Source organism: Protopterus annectens, chromosome 3.part0, assembly GCF_019279795.1.
Source record: "Protopterus annectens isolate FY-2018-M chromosome 3.part0, PAN1.0, whole genome shotgun sequence".
Taxonomy (NCBI): domain Eukaryota; kingdom Metazoa; phylum Chordata; order Ceratodontiformes; family Protopteridae; genus Protopterus; species Protopterus annectens.
In genome coordinates this window covers 435,290,164-435,307,182 of record NC_056731.1, presented here as the reverse complement: position 1 = coordinate 435,307,182, position 17,019 = coordinate 435,290,164, and positions in this window count along the sequence as shown.

Sequence of the window (17,019 nt, the reverse complement as noted above, 5' to 3'; positions counted from 1 at the left end):
GAGAAAATCCTGTTCTCTGTCCATCTGCTGCTTGTGTCTGGTGAGGTTCATGCAAAAGAGAGCATTATACTGTATTACTGTTCTGATGAGTTTGACTACAGTGCTGTCATACAATCCTGAGAGATGAATGTGATGGCAAGTCTTATGATGTGCACCATACGTATATACTGGAAAATCATTAAAGAGAATAGTTAGAAAGTAACGAGACACATTGCAGTTCCTGACTTCACAACTCTTACAAGAGAATACACTAGAAAGCACTGACATGCTGGTGCTATCCAATGTATAACTTGACAAGGCAAATATAGGTGACAGGTACAATTATCAGTTCAACAACACAAATGCAAATATACTAGGCACTAATGTATAGCTATGCACCCTGTGCATAAGATACAAAGCTTTTGTATCCCTGAATCCAAAAGAGAGAAACATGGATATGGCATAGTTATCATCACCTGCACAGGGTGTTGTGTGTGCAGGGGCAGGAGGCCTAGGCTGTCACAAAAGTTTAGTGAGTGTGTGAGTAAGAAAGGGAAGCAGGCATGCTCAACCATGTAACTGTTGTGTGTATTTATAGGGGTCCTCCATATGACAGTGGTGTGTGAGAGTCTGCATGGACACAGCCAACCTAAGTGCTAGTTGTATGTCTTGGTATGTCAGACAGACATGAGCCATGCATGGTAGAGTTGGCAGTTCATCGTTGTCAACCCTGACCATGAGAACTAGATCTGCCAGGAGTTCCACTGGCACCTGCATGCCCAAGGACAGATGCAGTGCTGGTACCTGAATGTCACTGATGTCTGCTGGACATGCTTCCTTCACAGGAATGCCCAGGACCATGACCCCCTGGCCTGCCATGTCTGGGTGTGGACAGCACACTCATTGATGGAACAGCAGAAGTACTGCCACTGTGGGAGTTTGATAGGGTATGGCTACATTGGCTATCAGCAGATGTTGTGGCTGACCTACACCCACGAGGATGCTGTTCCCCTCCCAGTAGATGTCCCATCACAGGCACTGCTCGTTCCATGACAGACACCTGTCAGTTCTTCACAGACACTCCTCATTTCAATGTGTCATTTATCTGACCCAGTGAATCGGTAACATGGTGGGGGCAATCACTCATGTCAGCCTGTGCCACATCTACAACCCTGAGCATTTGTTTGGAGGGCCTTTCTGAACATGCTTGTGCCTGCATGATGGCCCTAAACATACATTGAGTGACACGGGAAGAGACACTTGCACCAGGTGAAGGAGGGACAGCAGGTCCCCTCTGAGCACCCCTATCAAACATCCTGCATGACACCTCGCCCACACTTTGATTATGGCCAGACTCAGGCACTGAAGCCGCAGTAGCCACATTTCATTGATCAATGTCCTTGTCCTTGATCTGTCCAATATATGTGGGCTCAGTGGACTGGCTAGGTGTAGGTCTACTGCTTATGTCTAGGGAAAATAAAGGGGGTGGCTGGATGTCAACCTCTGTGTCAGATTCAACCTCTGCACCCCCCAACTGTTCCTCAGTTTTGCCACCACCATCATCAGTGTCTGATGAGACACTGACATTAGGTGGCACAGGGCCCACACTACCACTGTCATGATCACCTGTGATAAAAAGGAAGAAACACAGGCATGCATTAATACCTGCACTACTGTGGTGCAATATATGCTAGACAACTAACAGTGCTGCCACTATTACAGACAGTACAGCAATATATACAACAGGCCTAAAATGATACATTATGATATTTCTTTAAATTGATCTGCAGTACTGACAAATTTATTTGGCTTATGTTGCTGGATTCCTGTCAGTCCTGAAATAAGTTAGGCAAGAGGTAAGGACACCTCCATCACTTTTAACAGCAAGACAGGGTGTACTATATGCACTTCTCTGTATCTGCATTAAATGTACATACAAAAAGAATGTGGTTGACAATTCCAAACTGAGCTTATCACTGTAGCAGTCTTCAATCCCTCCCCAAAAAAGATATGTGACACAGAAGTAACTTTTATTTCAATTGTTTTACTATACAACACTACTCAACTGGTCATATAACAAAGCCTACCTGGAAGCTCCTTCTGGGACTCAGAAAGAGTGGTGCCTAGCACATGCTCTGGTCCACTCTGCTGTAACCTCTCATGTTGGAGGATATTCTCTAGGAACTCTTGATTGAGGGTGAGAGGTGTTTCAGTAGCAGGCCCTCCACTAGTTACCCTTTGGTCTCAGACAACAGCAGTTGCTTGCCTCAGTGTACAGGTAATAATGTCAGTGGCCCTGTGGTGCACCTGTTCATATGTCTGGCTGTGGCCACCCACTGAATTGATGATGGCAACAATCTGCTGCTGTAGTCTTTCAAGCATATTGGGCTGACACTTTCACAGCAGAAATGCCCCATTTTGACAGAGAGCATCAACAATGATATTGTTCTCCACTTCAACAATACCTTACTGGCATTCTTTGTGTCCTAAAAGACAACAGAATGATAATACACATAAGTATCACATAACTACAAAGTAATTGTTTCCAGATAGAATAGTAAAGGTAGGCAGTCAGTATTACCCACTGGAAAAACATAAAACATACTACCAACAGGCAGGATGCAAAACAAGGAGAGTAGCAATAGCAACATATCCTTGTATGTGCCATAGCAGTACCTCTACTGTGCTCCCCCCAAAAGAACAGTCCATTCTAGTTTGTGACATAACAGTAACTTTTCTTTGCTCCCCCAACCTGCAAAAGAACAGGCACACAAAACATTTTTCAACTAAAACATCTTTGAAATGCTAAAAGTGCTTTCAAAGGACTTGTCTCTTAAGCATTTGTACATATGTGTCATACAGCTTTCTATTGTCATGTCTTGTCAATCATGTGTACCTCTGAAATGCTTCTTATTCATACAGATAAAAGTGCAAAACCCTTTACTTCACATTATTCATTAATATATTCTAGCATATGCATTATGTTGGTAACAAAATAGAAGCATACCTCCTGGAGTACAATACTCCTCTGTAGCAATTTATTTGGAACAAATTGGCTTTTGTGAAGTCCTGCAAACATGTAGTAAATGTACTCACCATAAGTTTGGCTAGCTACACATTTGCCTTGTTATAATGGAACAGATTATTAATGGATTGCATCTGTCTTAGCCTGTGTTTCAGAGATGCTAATTAACAGCATAAGCAGCTGAACTGCATGCTAATCAACCAATCTGGTGGCCCTATTCAACAAGTTATAAATCAACCATATACAGTGAATATACAAAGTTTACACACCCCCGTTAAATGCCAGGTTTTTGTGATATAAAAAAATGAGACCACAATAAATCATTTCAAAACTTTTCCCACCTTTAATGTGACATATAACCTGTACAATTCAATTGAAAAACAAGCAAATCTGTTAGGGGAAAAATATAAAAAATAAAAAACATACAATAAGCTGGTTGCATAAGTGTGCACACCCTTAAACTAATGCTTTGTTGAAGTACCTTTTGATTTAATTACAGCATTCAGTCTTCTTGGGTACACAGCTGCCATCAATGAAAGAGACTCTGATTAACCCCAAATAAAGTTCAGCTGTCCTAGCAGGATTTTCCTGACATTTACTCAGTTGTCTGCTACGGCAAAAGCCATGGTTCACAGACAGCTTACAAAGCATCAAAGGGATCTCATTGTTGAAAGGTATCAGTCAGGAGAAGGGTACAAAAAAATTTCCACAGCATTGGAAATGACATGGAACACAGTGAAGACAGTCATCAAAAAGTGAAGAAAATATGGGACAACAATGACGTTGCAAAGAACTGGACATCCCTCCAAAATTGATGAAAAGACAAGTAGAAAACTGGTCAGGGAGGCTGCCAAGAGACCTACAGCAATAATGAAGGAGCTGCAAGAATTTCTGCCAAGTATTGGTTGTGTACTACAAGTGACAACAATCTCCTGTGTTCTCCATATCTCTGGGCTATGGGGTAGGGTTGCAAGACAGAAGTCTTTTCTTACACAGAAAAACATTCAGGCCTGACTAAAATTTGCAAAGCAATACATCAAGTATTGATGCTTTTGAGAGCAAAAGCATGTGGGAAAATGTATTATGGTCTGATGAGACCAGGGTTTAATGTTTTGGCCACAATTTCAAAAGTTGCATTTGGCGCAAAAACAACACTTTACATCATCAAAAGAACACCATCCCCACTGTGAAGCATGGTGGTGGCAGTATCATGCTTTGGGGTTGCTTTTCTTCAGCTGGAACTGGGGCTTTAGTCAAGGTGGAGGGAATTATGAACAGTTCCAAATACCAGTCACTTTTGGTCCAAAATCTTCAGGCATCTGCTATAAAGCTGAAGAGGAAGAGGAACTTCACCTTTCAACATGACAATGACCTCAAGCATACATCAAAACCAAGAAAAGAATGGCTTCACCAGAAGAAAATTAAAGTTTTGGAATGGCCCAGCCAGAACCCAGACCTAAATCCAATAAAAAATCTGTGGGGTGACCTGAAGAGAGCTGTGCACAAGAGAAGCTTTCACAATCTGACAGATTTGGAGCGCTTTTGAAAGGAAGAGTGGGGGAATATTGTCAAGTCAAGATGTGCATGCTGATAGACTCCTACCCAAGAAGACTGAATGGTGTAATTAAATCAAAAGGTGCTTCAACAAAGTATTAGTATAAGGGTGTGCACACTTATGCAACCAGCTTATTGTGTGTTTTTTATTTTTTATATTTCTCCCCTAACAGGTTTGTTTGTTTTTCAATTGAATTGTACAGGTTATAGGTCACATTAAATGTGGGAAACATTTTGAAATGATTTATTGTGGTCTCATTTTTTTATATCACAAAAAACTGGCATTTTAACAGGGGTATATAAACTTTTTATATCCACTGTAGAGCATGCTGTTTTTTCCTGTGGATTTCAAAAGTGGAGTACAGATACAGAAAGTCTACACTGACAAAATGCTAGGAGCTGATGTTGCTTAACTCCATTTGTATGTGCTACAGGCTGCAGGCAATACTGCTGCTGCTGCTGCCAATAGGCCTAGGGTGAGACAGAGAAGAGTTTCAGGCCAAATATAACTTATCACACCATATACAATGTGAACATTGTAGTGTGCTACAGGGTGGACAGGGACACAGTACAGGAACTCTACAACCTCTGTCAGCCTCAACTCAGAGATAGAGCCTTTACCTCCCCATGTATTTGCTATGTACTGTTTGCATCACAGTCTAACACTGAGCTAACATTGTGGAAACTGCTGCATTTAAAAGGTAAGTCCTGAACATATACTGTACTAAGTGATGAAATACAAAGACATGCCATAATATTATTAAGTAATACAGTCGGTGTTCAGGACTTACCTTGTAAATGCAGAAGTTGCAAGTAAAAGGTGGGAAATTTATACAGAAATTAACAATAAATGTGACAGCAGGGAGTTACTTGACTTGCATATGTCCATTAGCAAGTAGTAGGCCTCAGGCATCAAATTTTCAGGCATTCATATTTCTCCAAAGTACTGATAATCACTGCCTACCCTCAGTTTAGCAACATACATTTGTAATGGGAAATCATAATAGAGAGAAGTTAGAAAGTAATACGACACATTGCAGTTTCCAACTTCACAACACTCACAAGATCAAACAGTCAGAATGCAAAACAAGGAGACTAATAAAAGCAACATATCTTTGTTGTTTGTGCCATAACAGCAGCCCAACCTGAGTCCACCCCCACTCAAAAGAACAGTCTACCATTGCATGTAACATAACAGGAACTCACCTTTGCTACCCCAAAAAATAGCAATCTATGCTTGTTTGTGCCATCAACCTGCTCTTCATTTGATGGTAACTGCATATCATAGTATTCACAGTTAATATCCTCACACATTTTAAGATAAATAATATAGAGTGGCTTACACACTGTATGTCTCTGAGTACTGGTCAGTTAACTGATGAATGACCAAGAAACACATAAAAGCAAGACAGAGCTGTCTATTTGCAAGGAATAATCATAACAGGTTGTGTGATCACTAAGTGCACTACATCCAAATATATTAAATATAGTAAATTTACAAATAACAGGCTATGCCTTGATATCAGTGTGCATTCAGTTGCACTTGGGTGTGTGAGGAATTCCTTAATTTATTTGCTGCAAAGCTGTTTGTGTAGCAAAGATGGATAAGGCACCATCTTCTTTTCTGAAGGTGCATTGGAGTTAGAATTGGGATCCAGACCTATGTAGACATATCTCATGTGTGCTAACATTTTCTGCTGGGTATATTATAGATTGATTTTCCTCATTTCAACTCTTTCTCGTGTTTTTTTAATTTATTTATTTTTGGGCCACTGTTTGCGCAATGAGCCACTTAGCACAAACATCTTTGGCTATTCTTATCTGAATTGCATGCACAAAATGGCCCACCAGGTAGCAGATCGGACCCAGCCAGCCACAAACATAAACTGCATGCATTCAGCTAAGACTGTTGGCCATTGTGCAAACACAGTACCTGGCAGAATGCACCCTCCCCTACTGTGTTTGCATGATGGTAAGCAATACACAAGACTTCCAAATGTTGCAAAACCAAAAAGTGTGCACTCTCAGTAAGCATGATACCTGCAATCAATGGGGAAACATCATTCTACACTGGTCTTGATCTGTGGGAGGCATGGTAGGTGTTTGTGGAAAGGTTTTGAGATTACGTACTCAAAGACAGGGTGTCCAGGAGTCCAAAGTGTTTGTTGGACTCCTAGTGAATGAACATTGGCCCAAACATTTGCAGAGGGACTATTATGGCTCTGGTTACAAGTCAGAGGCATGGAATAGTCTGGCCCAGGTTTTGACCAGTGCTATCGGTATCCCCCACACTGATGAACAATGTAGGAACCACTACAGAGACCTCCAGATAAGGAAGAGAGATACCCTTGACCATTGAATTGAGGAATTTAGGACTGGGAGCACCCCACAGATGTGTAAGTATCACTTACAGAGATTACTCATAAGAGTTAAAAGCTGGATATAGTCAGGATTGGTATTCATAATGGTATTCTGTTCTGTTACACACCAAGAACTGAATTCATGAACCCATGCCACTACACTGGCATGGATGCGAGAAGCATGTGGTATGTATGCATCTGAACAGTATTATTATTTTCACATTAAAAGTAAATACACCTTTATTGGTTTATTATACGGGTGTATCAAAATGAGCATTCATCTCTCAACTGTAACAGGAAAGTATGCATGCATTAGTCTGGAGGCCAAAACAACAGTACGCTATTAGAGAGTAGTTAGAGGTTGTGAGTTCAAAAACACACTTCCAAAAGCTAAAATACTGTTAAGTTTTCATTGATATTGCAATGTAACATCAGAGCTCTAAAGCAGTGGCACCAAAGGTAACAGAATAGAGTCAAATAATTGTATCAATGCATCTTATTTCATATATGAAGTTGCTAATGTCCTTCTTTGTTTTTCTCTGACCCCAACTCTTATCTTGTCTCTCTCTCTTTTTTTTTTTTAATTTTTTGTTTTTTTCCCACAACACAGTGAGGTAGGCCTGTCCCACAGGATCCATCTGTCCCCACTCCACTGGCTATGGCACAACATTCCAGCACATCTGGGATGCAACGAGGCAGTACCCTGTCTGCTGTACCTGCATTACCTTGCCCCTCAGATAGTTCTGTCCTGCAAAGAAGGCCAGTGGTTCCATCTGAGAGCATTGGCAGAGATGGTGATTTTATCATCCGCAATAAACTTTCAGGGTTGGTGTGTAGGATTGCACACCACACAGTTAGTGTATGCCTACGCCAGATGGAAACACTGTTCTCCATCATTGTACTGAATAAAATGAGGAGATGCAGACATCAGACACTGTATCCATTGGTGCAGTGAGGTGACAGTGATGACAGTCCAGTGGAGCATGACCTTGTCTACGGTTTTCCTACAATTACAGCTATTGCCACAATAAAATTGAGAGAAGAGTTGTGTATTTTACACTTCATTGCTATAATTTGCAATTGCACAACAGTAAAACACAATTTGCACACCTTGCACTAGAACCTCAAACAATCTACACTCCACACCAACACTTAACATCTACTGCCACAGGATTAGTGATATAATATGCCCTATCTTAGTATTCATTGTAAAGTTATTGCTGTTAATTGCAGTGCAATGCCACTTACTGTGTTTGCCCGATGGCCAGTAGTATTAATTGAATGCATCTGGTTTATGTTTGGGTCCTGTCTACAGCCTGGGTGGTCTATTTCTCAAGTTTGTGCATTGCTGAGCTTCACGCAAACCAGGTGAGGACAGCCAAACACAGTTGTGCTAACCAGCATACTGACCTCAAAAAAAAAAAAAAAGGAGACATAGTTGAAATTAAGAAAAACAAACTATGACAGTGCTCCAAACAAATTTTAATGAGGAAAACTCGAGTAAGGGAAAAGCAATTGCTGTGCTGTCCTACAATCTGCTTTCACCACCAGCAAACCTACATGGAAATGGTATCAGCATCATGCTTTCCAACTGTCCAGAATGTCCAGATGTTTATATCATATTTTTGGTCTGTACCTTGTAAAATGTATGATTTGCTGGGAAATCACAGAAGATTGAAGTCACGACATAATGACATGCATTTCAGTTTCGTACTTCATAGCCTTCAGAAAATGTGTGCAAAAACAAATCCTATTATTCTATCTACCTTCTATGGTCATAAGAAAGGGGGCAGCTGTAGTGGTGCAAAGGGCAGTGTTGTCACCTCACAGCAAGAGGTTCTCCTTTTCAATTTTCTGCTGGGGTTCCTTCTGTGTGGATTCTGCATGTCCTCCCTATGGTCGTGAGTTTACTCTGGGTACTCCAATTTCCTTCCACATTCCAGAGACATGCAGTAGGTGGACTGGACAGTCTAAAGTGGCCATAGGTGCCAGTGTGTGTATGAGTGAGTGGTACAGATGAACTGCCACAGCAGGGCTAGCCACCTGGCGGTGCCTTGACTTCAGATGATTGTCATTGTTGAATGTGACACTCTGACCCCATGTGCAAAAATGGGAAAAAGAGGTTGAGGATGGATGGATTTCTATGTTTATAAGAAAAATATGGTAAATCTGTCCCTATCTTTGGCTTTTTGTTCCCCCATAATATTAGTCTTTGTCCAGATTTCTTACACTAAAAGGTTGTGAGGTGTGAGCCGCATTGATATTATAGGTTTTGCAGCCAGCAACATTGGTGAAAGTTGCAAAACCTTGCTTATACACTCCTCGCATCATTAATATGAATGGTGTGATGCTGTGTGATGAGCAATATTGTGTAAGTGAAAATACTCCATGTAGGCTCTGCTCAGAACCTACGCAGAGTTTATTGAATCCAGGGGACTGACTTTTCAAAACTACAGTGATGGTGAATGAGGAGAATCTTCAAATAGACCTCACATTTTTATATTTCAGGATGAACACTGTAAATCATAAGCATACCTAAGAATATATTGGTTACAGGGAGTATGGTAATAACCAATATGTCCATACCTAAAGAATTAAGAAGGTGAACCTTACATAGTTATCAGATGATGTCTCTAAATTTACTCATGAAATCACCATTGTTGACTTTGACCCAACAGCCAACTTCACTAAGGAGTTTTATGCCAACTTAGGCAAATGCAGAGATCTAGCAGTCCCAACCAGAGCCAAATGCAATAGGAAATTTAACCCCCCCCACACACACACACACAGGCCAACTGAAAAAAATAAACTTTTGGACAAAAGAAACAATACTCATTAAATTGCATGGTAAGTTTAGAACTCTGCAGAATGAGGATAGCATAAAAATAATTCACCAATAAACTGAACAGCTCTACAAGGACCAATAAAACATGATATTAACTTCTGAAGTACAGGATAAGTACACATTTTTAGCTATGTCAGAAAACTTAGAAATAATACTCAGCATTTCTCAGAACATTTCCTTAATGAGACCTTCTACTGCAACCCCTATGTTCACCACAAACTTCACCCCTAAACCCCTATTCAAGCAGTATTCATTCCAGAGTGCCTTACATTCTCTAACATCACTAAGGAACATGCTCTTAAAGTATTATCAATTACTAAAAATGCTTTCTCCATCTGTCCTGACAACATACCTGGGAGCTTAATTAACAGTGTCAAACATGCTCTTGCCAAACCCCTCCTTAAATTGTTTAACTTAGGCTTAACCATAGGCTGCACTCCTGAGGTGCTCCTCCACAAGAGTTGCCGTACTGGGGCTTCTGAAAATGATAGACAAATCAGCCTTAGGAGTTTGATCCTTTAAGTTACAGAGCCCATCATAACTGATCTCATCATTTATGATAACAAGAACCTCATTAGGCTTGACTCATAGCAATCTGACGCCATTAGAAGTATATCATGCCTGTTAAATCTTGTTAGCTTCTTTGAGAGGGTCATGTAAGCTGTTGACAGTAATCATGCTGTATATATAGCTTAACTAGATCTGGCCAAAACATCTGATAACATGCCTCATGTTGGAATTGTAAGGAAGCTACCTGCTTTAACAATAGATCCTTATGCGGTAAGATGGATAATCAATTTGATGAAAGAAAGAACCTCTTAAAAAGTAGTAAGGTAAACAGTAGAATCCCTCAGCAGCTTGTAATCAGTCATCTCCTGTTTGGTAGCTACTTCTCTGATCTCAAAACTACTAACTTGCACCTCAAGAACCTCTGGTAATTCAAATTTGCAGATGACTGCAAACTGTGCCTAATTGTTAAAACTTCCCCAGATATCTCTAACCTTCAGACAGAGCATACATTAGTTAACACCTGGTATGTGGATAATGGGCTTAAACTGAACACAAAATGTAGCATTGTTTCTTTTAGAAAAGCACAATCGCCCTCAAAATACAGTATAAAACACATTCCCTCAGTAAAAAAAAAAAGAGTTAGTCAGGGACATGGCCACTTGGGTCGATAGTTCCCGCTTCTCTGACCATCATATGTCAACTGCAGTCAGGAAAGGTTTCTTTTTAACACAAGTAACAGCCAAAGGTGTTTCCTCTTGATCCAGGGATGTTATCATTCTCTTATATTCAGCACTGATCAAACAAACCACTCTACAATATGCTGTTTTGGGTGTACATCACTTGAAATTTCAATAAACTTGGAAAGCCCCAGTGGTTCCTAACCAAAAAGATCTCTGGTCTTAAAAATCTTAGTTCCCAATAATCTATGTCATATGGATACCTGAGGTGTGATCTGTGCATTGCTTAGAGATTCAGTGGTTCTTTACCTCCTTTTATCCTAAGTAAGTCAGACAGTGCAGCTAACCCTAGTACCAGAGACCTAAGCCTTCATCAGTAGATAAACAGAATGCCCTGGAGAGATAGATTCATCACCCAGGGCTTTTGCCTTCTTTGGAATAAACTTCTCTGTAGGTTTATTTATTTTATTTATTTTATTTTACATTTGTTAACCGGGCTAGTCCAGCTGGATACATGTCCATTTTCAGTGGAGAGGAGAGAGAGAAAAGTTTCGCTAACTACTTAATATAAAATAATACAACAATATACAAACTCAAATACATTATAATTAGGCAATAGAGAACAAAAAGATAAGCATGGTCAGTAACTAACAAGGTTAAAATAAAAAAATTACAATATTTATAAGTTGAGAAAAGGTGGAAAGCTATTTTTTTTAGGGGGGGGGACAGAGACACCACAGAAAAAATGATAATGATATAATGATAAAGGTAAGAGGAGGAGAGGGGGGGGGAGGGAAGGGGAAGAAGGTCAGCTAGGTCAGCTTGCAGGAAAAGCCAGAAAGTTTGAATTAAAAAAGACTTGATTCTGTAGAGTGAGCCTAGTTTTCTGTTGATTGATGGAGTTAATATGAATATCAAATTTTAGTTGGTTGTCAGAGCAGATAATGGTGGTGTCATCAGCATATTGAATGCAAGTAGATTGAGGAAACAACAGAGGACATAGGATGGAGGGGAGAAGTTCAGAAAGATGGTTGTCCCATAGGACAGCTTGACCATGTCAAAGGCTTTTGACAGGTCTGGAGATAGTAGTGTGTTAATGTTAAGCAATGTGTTTAAATAAGTACTACTTTTAGTCATTAGGTTAAGCAATGTGTTTAAATATCATCCTTTACAAATCCAGGCATACAGGTTTAGTTTACTCTCAAATTTACTCCGGGGTTGACTGGTCCTTATTTTCTTGAGAAAGGTGGTAAAGCTTGTTGGTGGATATTGACAAGACATACATGGTCATTAAACTAAAACAGCCTTGAAGCTCCTGTGAATGCTATGAATAAATCCTACAGGTAAGGAGACAGTCCATTACACTCTTTTTCAACATGTCCCAAGCTTTCTGGCAGAGATAATGTACAAGGAATACCTTAAGCTATACAGGTATAGCAGGAACAAAATACTGCAGATATAAATATAATCACAGAATCATAAGAACATGATTACAATAACAAATACAGTTTTACAGTATATACAGTGTGAACACTTATATTATGTAGATGGAATAACTCCTATAGAGTTCAGACAGGTTAACATTTGAGTAGTACAAATGACAGCAGACTGAGATGGATGTAGCTGAAACAAACGATTGCCAAAATACAAAATTGGAAGCACAGTAGCAACTGTCAATGCTTTTTTAGCTTCCAGTATTAGTAAACATGAAACTTTGAAACAGGATCCTACCAGACATTTAACCTTTTCTACTTGTTTATTTACGTATGTGATAAAAGGTAAATGTGATTCTAATCAAAGCCAGTGTATTTAAATGCCTTTATTCCAGTCATATGTCATCTACATAGTATATAGTAGTGATGGTAAATGTGGACAAAGCATAGGATATATACCAGAAATTCCTGTTAGGGATAGAAAATGTACAGGAATTTACTCCAAAGTATAATCATGGGATCATAGGAGAGTACTAGGCTATTGACTCAGAGATCATTTTAAGCCTAGCCATTTCAACCCAATGTAATACCTTAGAGGTACTAGTCAGTACCCAAGATTTCATTTAGTGATGACTGCCCATGCCCAAAAGAGTTATGCGCACTATTCCCAGTAAAAATTTATGATGCCCCAGCCATTCATCCAGGTTCCCCTTGAACAGTGTCATAGAGGTGCTCTGTTTCACATGAATTGGTAGCCTGTTCCAAAGACATGACAGTAACTGAGAGATAAATCTTTCCCTCCAGCATGTCCTACTTAAGTTGCTGGCCTTATTTAAGTCCCTGGAATGGGTAGCCCTAGACCCATTTGATTTACGGAGATGCAGTAAGTTCATTAGATTTGGGTCTTGGGCTGCTCTGTAGGCCCGGCATAAGTTTCCCATAAGAAGTCTATATGATACAGAGTAGAGTGAGAGGGATTTTAGTCAGTCCATGTAAGCCACATGCTGGAGGCTCATGATCTTTTTTTTATAAACCTATGAGGTTTCTCTAATTGCTGTTGATGCTTAGTATGGTGCATAAAGAATGGGGTGTTATACTCAATTATGGGCTGGATAAGTGCCGAGTATAGGGGGGCTATAACTTCTTTTTCTCTTGCGGCGATGCCTTTACTAATCAAGTGAGCTATGTGGAAAGCTTTCCTTACAATGGTAGACATGTGGTGGTCAAAGTTAAGGTCGTGGTAACCTGTGAACCCAGGTCCTTACCACTTCGTGGGTACTTAAGGTATTGTTATTGATTTGATAGTGTGAAGGGACATTGCTTGTGCTGAAGGGAATGATGATGCATTTCTTTGCATTCAGTTTGAGACTGTGACTAATACACCAATCGCTGGCCTATGTGAGACCATTCTGGAGTATACTGACATCATTTGGGGATTAAATGATTTCACCTAGTTTGCAGTCGTCTGCAAACTTGGCCAGCCACAACCTTTTAGTTTTGACCTGAACTATTCAGAAGTAAATACCAAACATTAGGGGGCCCAGAATTGACCCCTGTAGCACCCTGCTAGTAACAGGTCTACTGGTTGATGTGGAGTCACCCACTTTAATAGTGTGTGTTCGGTTTGAGAGCCAGTTGGCAATGCATCTTACAATGAAGGGGTTTACATTCAGTTTGCTGAATTTATCGGTAATGCCTGAATGCGTGATTGTGTCAAATACCTTTGCCAAGTTGAGGTATGCTGTGTGCACAGATTTGCCCTTATCAATAGCCTTGGTCACACTTTCAAAGAAATCCGCCAGATTTAACAAGCAGGATCTGACCTTCATGAAGCAGAATTGGGTAGGGTCCAGGGTTTGGAGGTCACCTATGTCTTTATTTATGAGGTCCATAATGATACATTCCATGGCCTTACAGATGAGGCTGGTCTGACTTATGGGTCTGTAATTCCCCAGATCTGTTGCTAGACCACCTTTGCAGAGGGAAATAACTGTAGCTGTGGAAAGGCTATGATTGAAAAGGGTGCTTAGTGGTGATGCCAGCTCATGTTTTAGCCTGTTTAGAAGACAGCCTGGGATGTCATCTGGTGCCACAGATACCATGATCTTTGCCTTGGACAGAGCTTTAAGAACCTGCTCTTCAGATATGTAAGGTGGGGAGTTTGGGGGAGGGTTTGTTGTAAGTTAAAATTTTCACCAAACATATCCACTAGCAGGTTTGCTATCTCTGTGGGGTCAGTGTGTGTGATACCATTGGCCACCAGTTTTGCACATGCTTGGGTCCTACCCTTAGGTTGCGTACATAGTTGAAAAAGGCTTTATGGTTATCCTTGGCAGTACTTGCTGGGTTTCTCTCAAAGGAGCTCTTAGATGATTTGACAAGTTGCCTTATTTGCCTGTTAAGGCTGAGGAGGGTGTTTTTCCATTGTTGGTTCCTTGACTGTGTTTTTCTGGACAGCAATTTTTTTGCATTTATTGTTGAGTTTGTTGATGCCAGACATCCAGCATGGCATCTTGATTTTACTTGGGGCTCTGGCTTTGATTCTATTTGGTACAGCTGAGTTTATACACTTATGCATGTGATTAAACAGGACTTTAGTGTAAGCTTTGGTGTAATTATCACTTTCAGCTTGGGGTGGGCTTGGAATGCATTTATATCTTCACCTAGGAGGGTATAGTTTGCTTTGGTGAAGTGTTTTAGTCTGATTTCACCCTTTGTGAGTTCTGGTGTTAGTGTCTATTCGAAAGTGATTGATTTGTGGTCAGTTTTAGCAGCAGTGCACCTGTTTGACATGTTGGTGAGGACTAGATCTATAATATTTGTTCCTCTTGTCAAGGTATGGATAATTTGCTTCAGGTCATTTGAATTTACAAAGTCAAGGAACCTTTGTGCTAGTCCGTTTGGGCTACAGTAGGTTTCCCAGTTGTTGGTGGGATAATTGAAATCCCCCATAACCAGTCTGTTCGATAAAATTAGATTTTTTTCAGTTTGGTTAAGTAGGCTTCATGGGTGTTTTGACCCATGGAGGGGGAATCTCTAACTGCTAGGACTTGAATGGGGGTCTTACCCATCATAACCATGATCTGGAGTAACTCCATGGAGGTGTCCAGTCTAACTAGACATGAAGTGAATTTATCTTTGATATAGATTGAAACACTGCCTCCTATGGTTTTCACGCATTCCTTTTGTGGCCTAAAGGTATGAAAGGCATTGTAGCCTTGCAGGGCTGAGGTACTGTCTGAGGCCTTAAACCAGTTTTCTGTGACTGCACAGACATCTACATCTTCTAGTGACAGAAGTGCTTCCAGGGAGTGCAGTATTTAGCAGCATGGCCCTTATTTGGTTCTGACTGGTTAATTTCATATTGGTAATGTTGTTTTTGCGACATTGCCTAAAAAAGCACTATGGGGGAGGCAAGAGCCTTTGCCATCAGCCGAAAGCCTAGGGGTGCCAGGTGCAAACAGTCTCTGGCAAAGCAGCAAGGTTTGTAGACCATGGCTTCCCAGGCAGACAGGAACTGGATCCCCTTGGAGTGACACTAAAAACTAAGCCAATTATTGAAATCAATCATTTTTTGTTTATACTGTGGCATCATTCCAGGTAAGGGTAGTAGGCTGTTCAAGGATGGGGATACCTGCCTGTGACACATACTCAGAAAGCTCTTCCATGTACCTCTTCATATAGTCCAGTGAGGTACATCTTAGGTCATTCACACCAAAATGAACTATGACAGAGTCATAACGGTACTTGTTGCTGAGAGACCTGAGTGCATGTGTGACTTGGCAAATCCTAGCACCAGACAGGCAGCTGACTGTGACTTTCTCTTTGTCCAACCTGGTGAGTGGGACATGCATGTGTCTCACTATTGAGTCTCTACCAATAAGAAAACTTAGTTTTTGAGTGTTACTCCTTAATGGCTTGGTGGGTGAGACACTGGCATTGCTATGTGTCATGGAGACTGTGTTAGCTGTAGCAGACTTGTGTTTTGAAGGTCTCTGGTGCTTCTGTAAGTTTATTGAGAGAATCTCCACATATGTGGATTTACATGTTAGATGCGTACTATGTGTATGAGTAGTGGTATGTGTTTGAGTAGTGTTACTATGTGAATATGCAGTAGTGGGTGAGTTGACAACCTTCTCCATGTTACTGTTTTCAGTGAGAGAGAGTATGGATTCTATATTCTTGGTGCAAATATATCTCTCACACTCTGAACTAGACTGTGTTATTAGTACAGGGTTGTCTGTGTATTGAGGCAATTGCTACACTGCCACAAGAGAGCCAAGTCAACAAAGTTGGCAGGAGAAACAACGCTAGTCTAACTGTACATAATGTTAGGTTGAAGACTGTTGTCACTAGGTGTGGCTTTTCAGAAACAATCATGGAGGGGCTCGGGGAATGGATATTTCTGCCTGTGTTTTAAGGTAAATTTTGTTGAATTTAACTGCCCGGCTTTGTCACACAATTGCGCAATAGTGAGCAGTGCTGTGAGATGCACAAACAAGCGGGACCTGCTCAGATACAGGACCTAAGTACCAGAAGGGAAAACTTGAAAAAACTGTAACAAAATTCAAAAGGACCAATGAGGATCCTTATTCAAAGCCCCAGACTGGCCTTCCTTTACCAGTCAGGTGCCAAC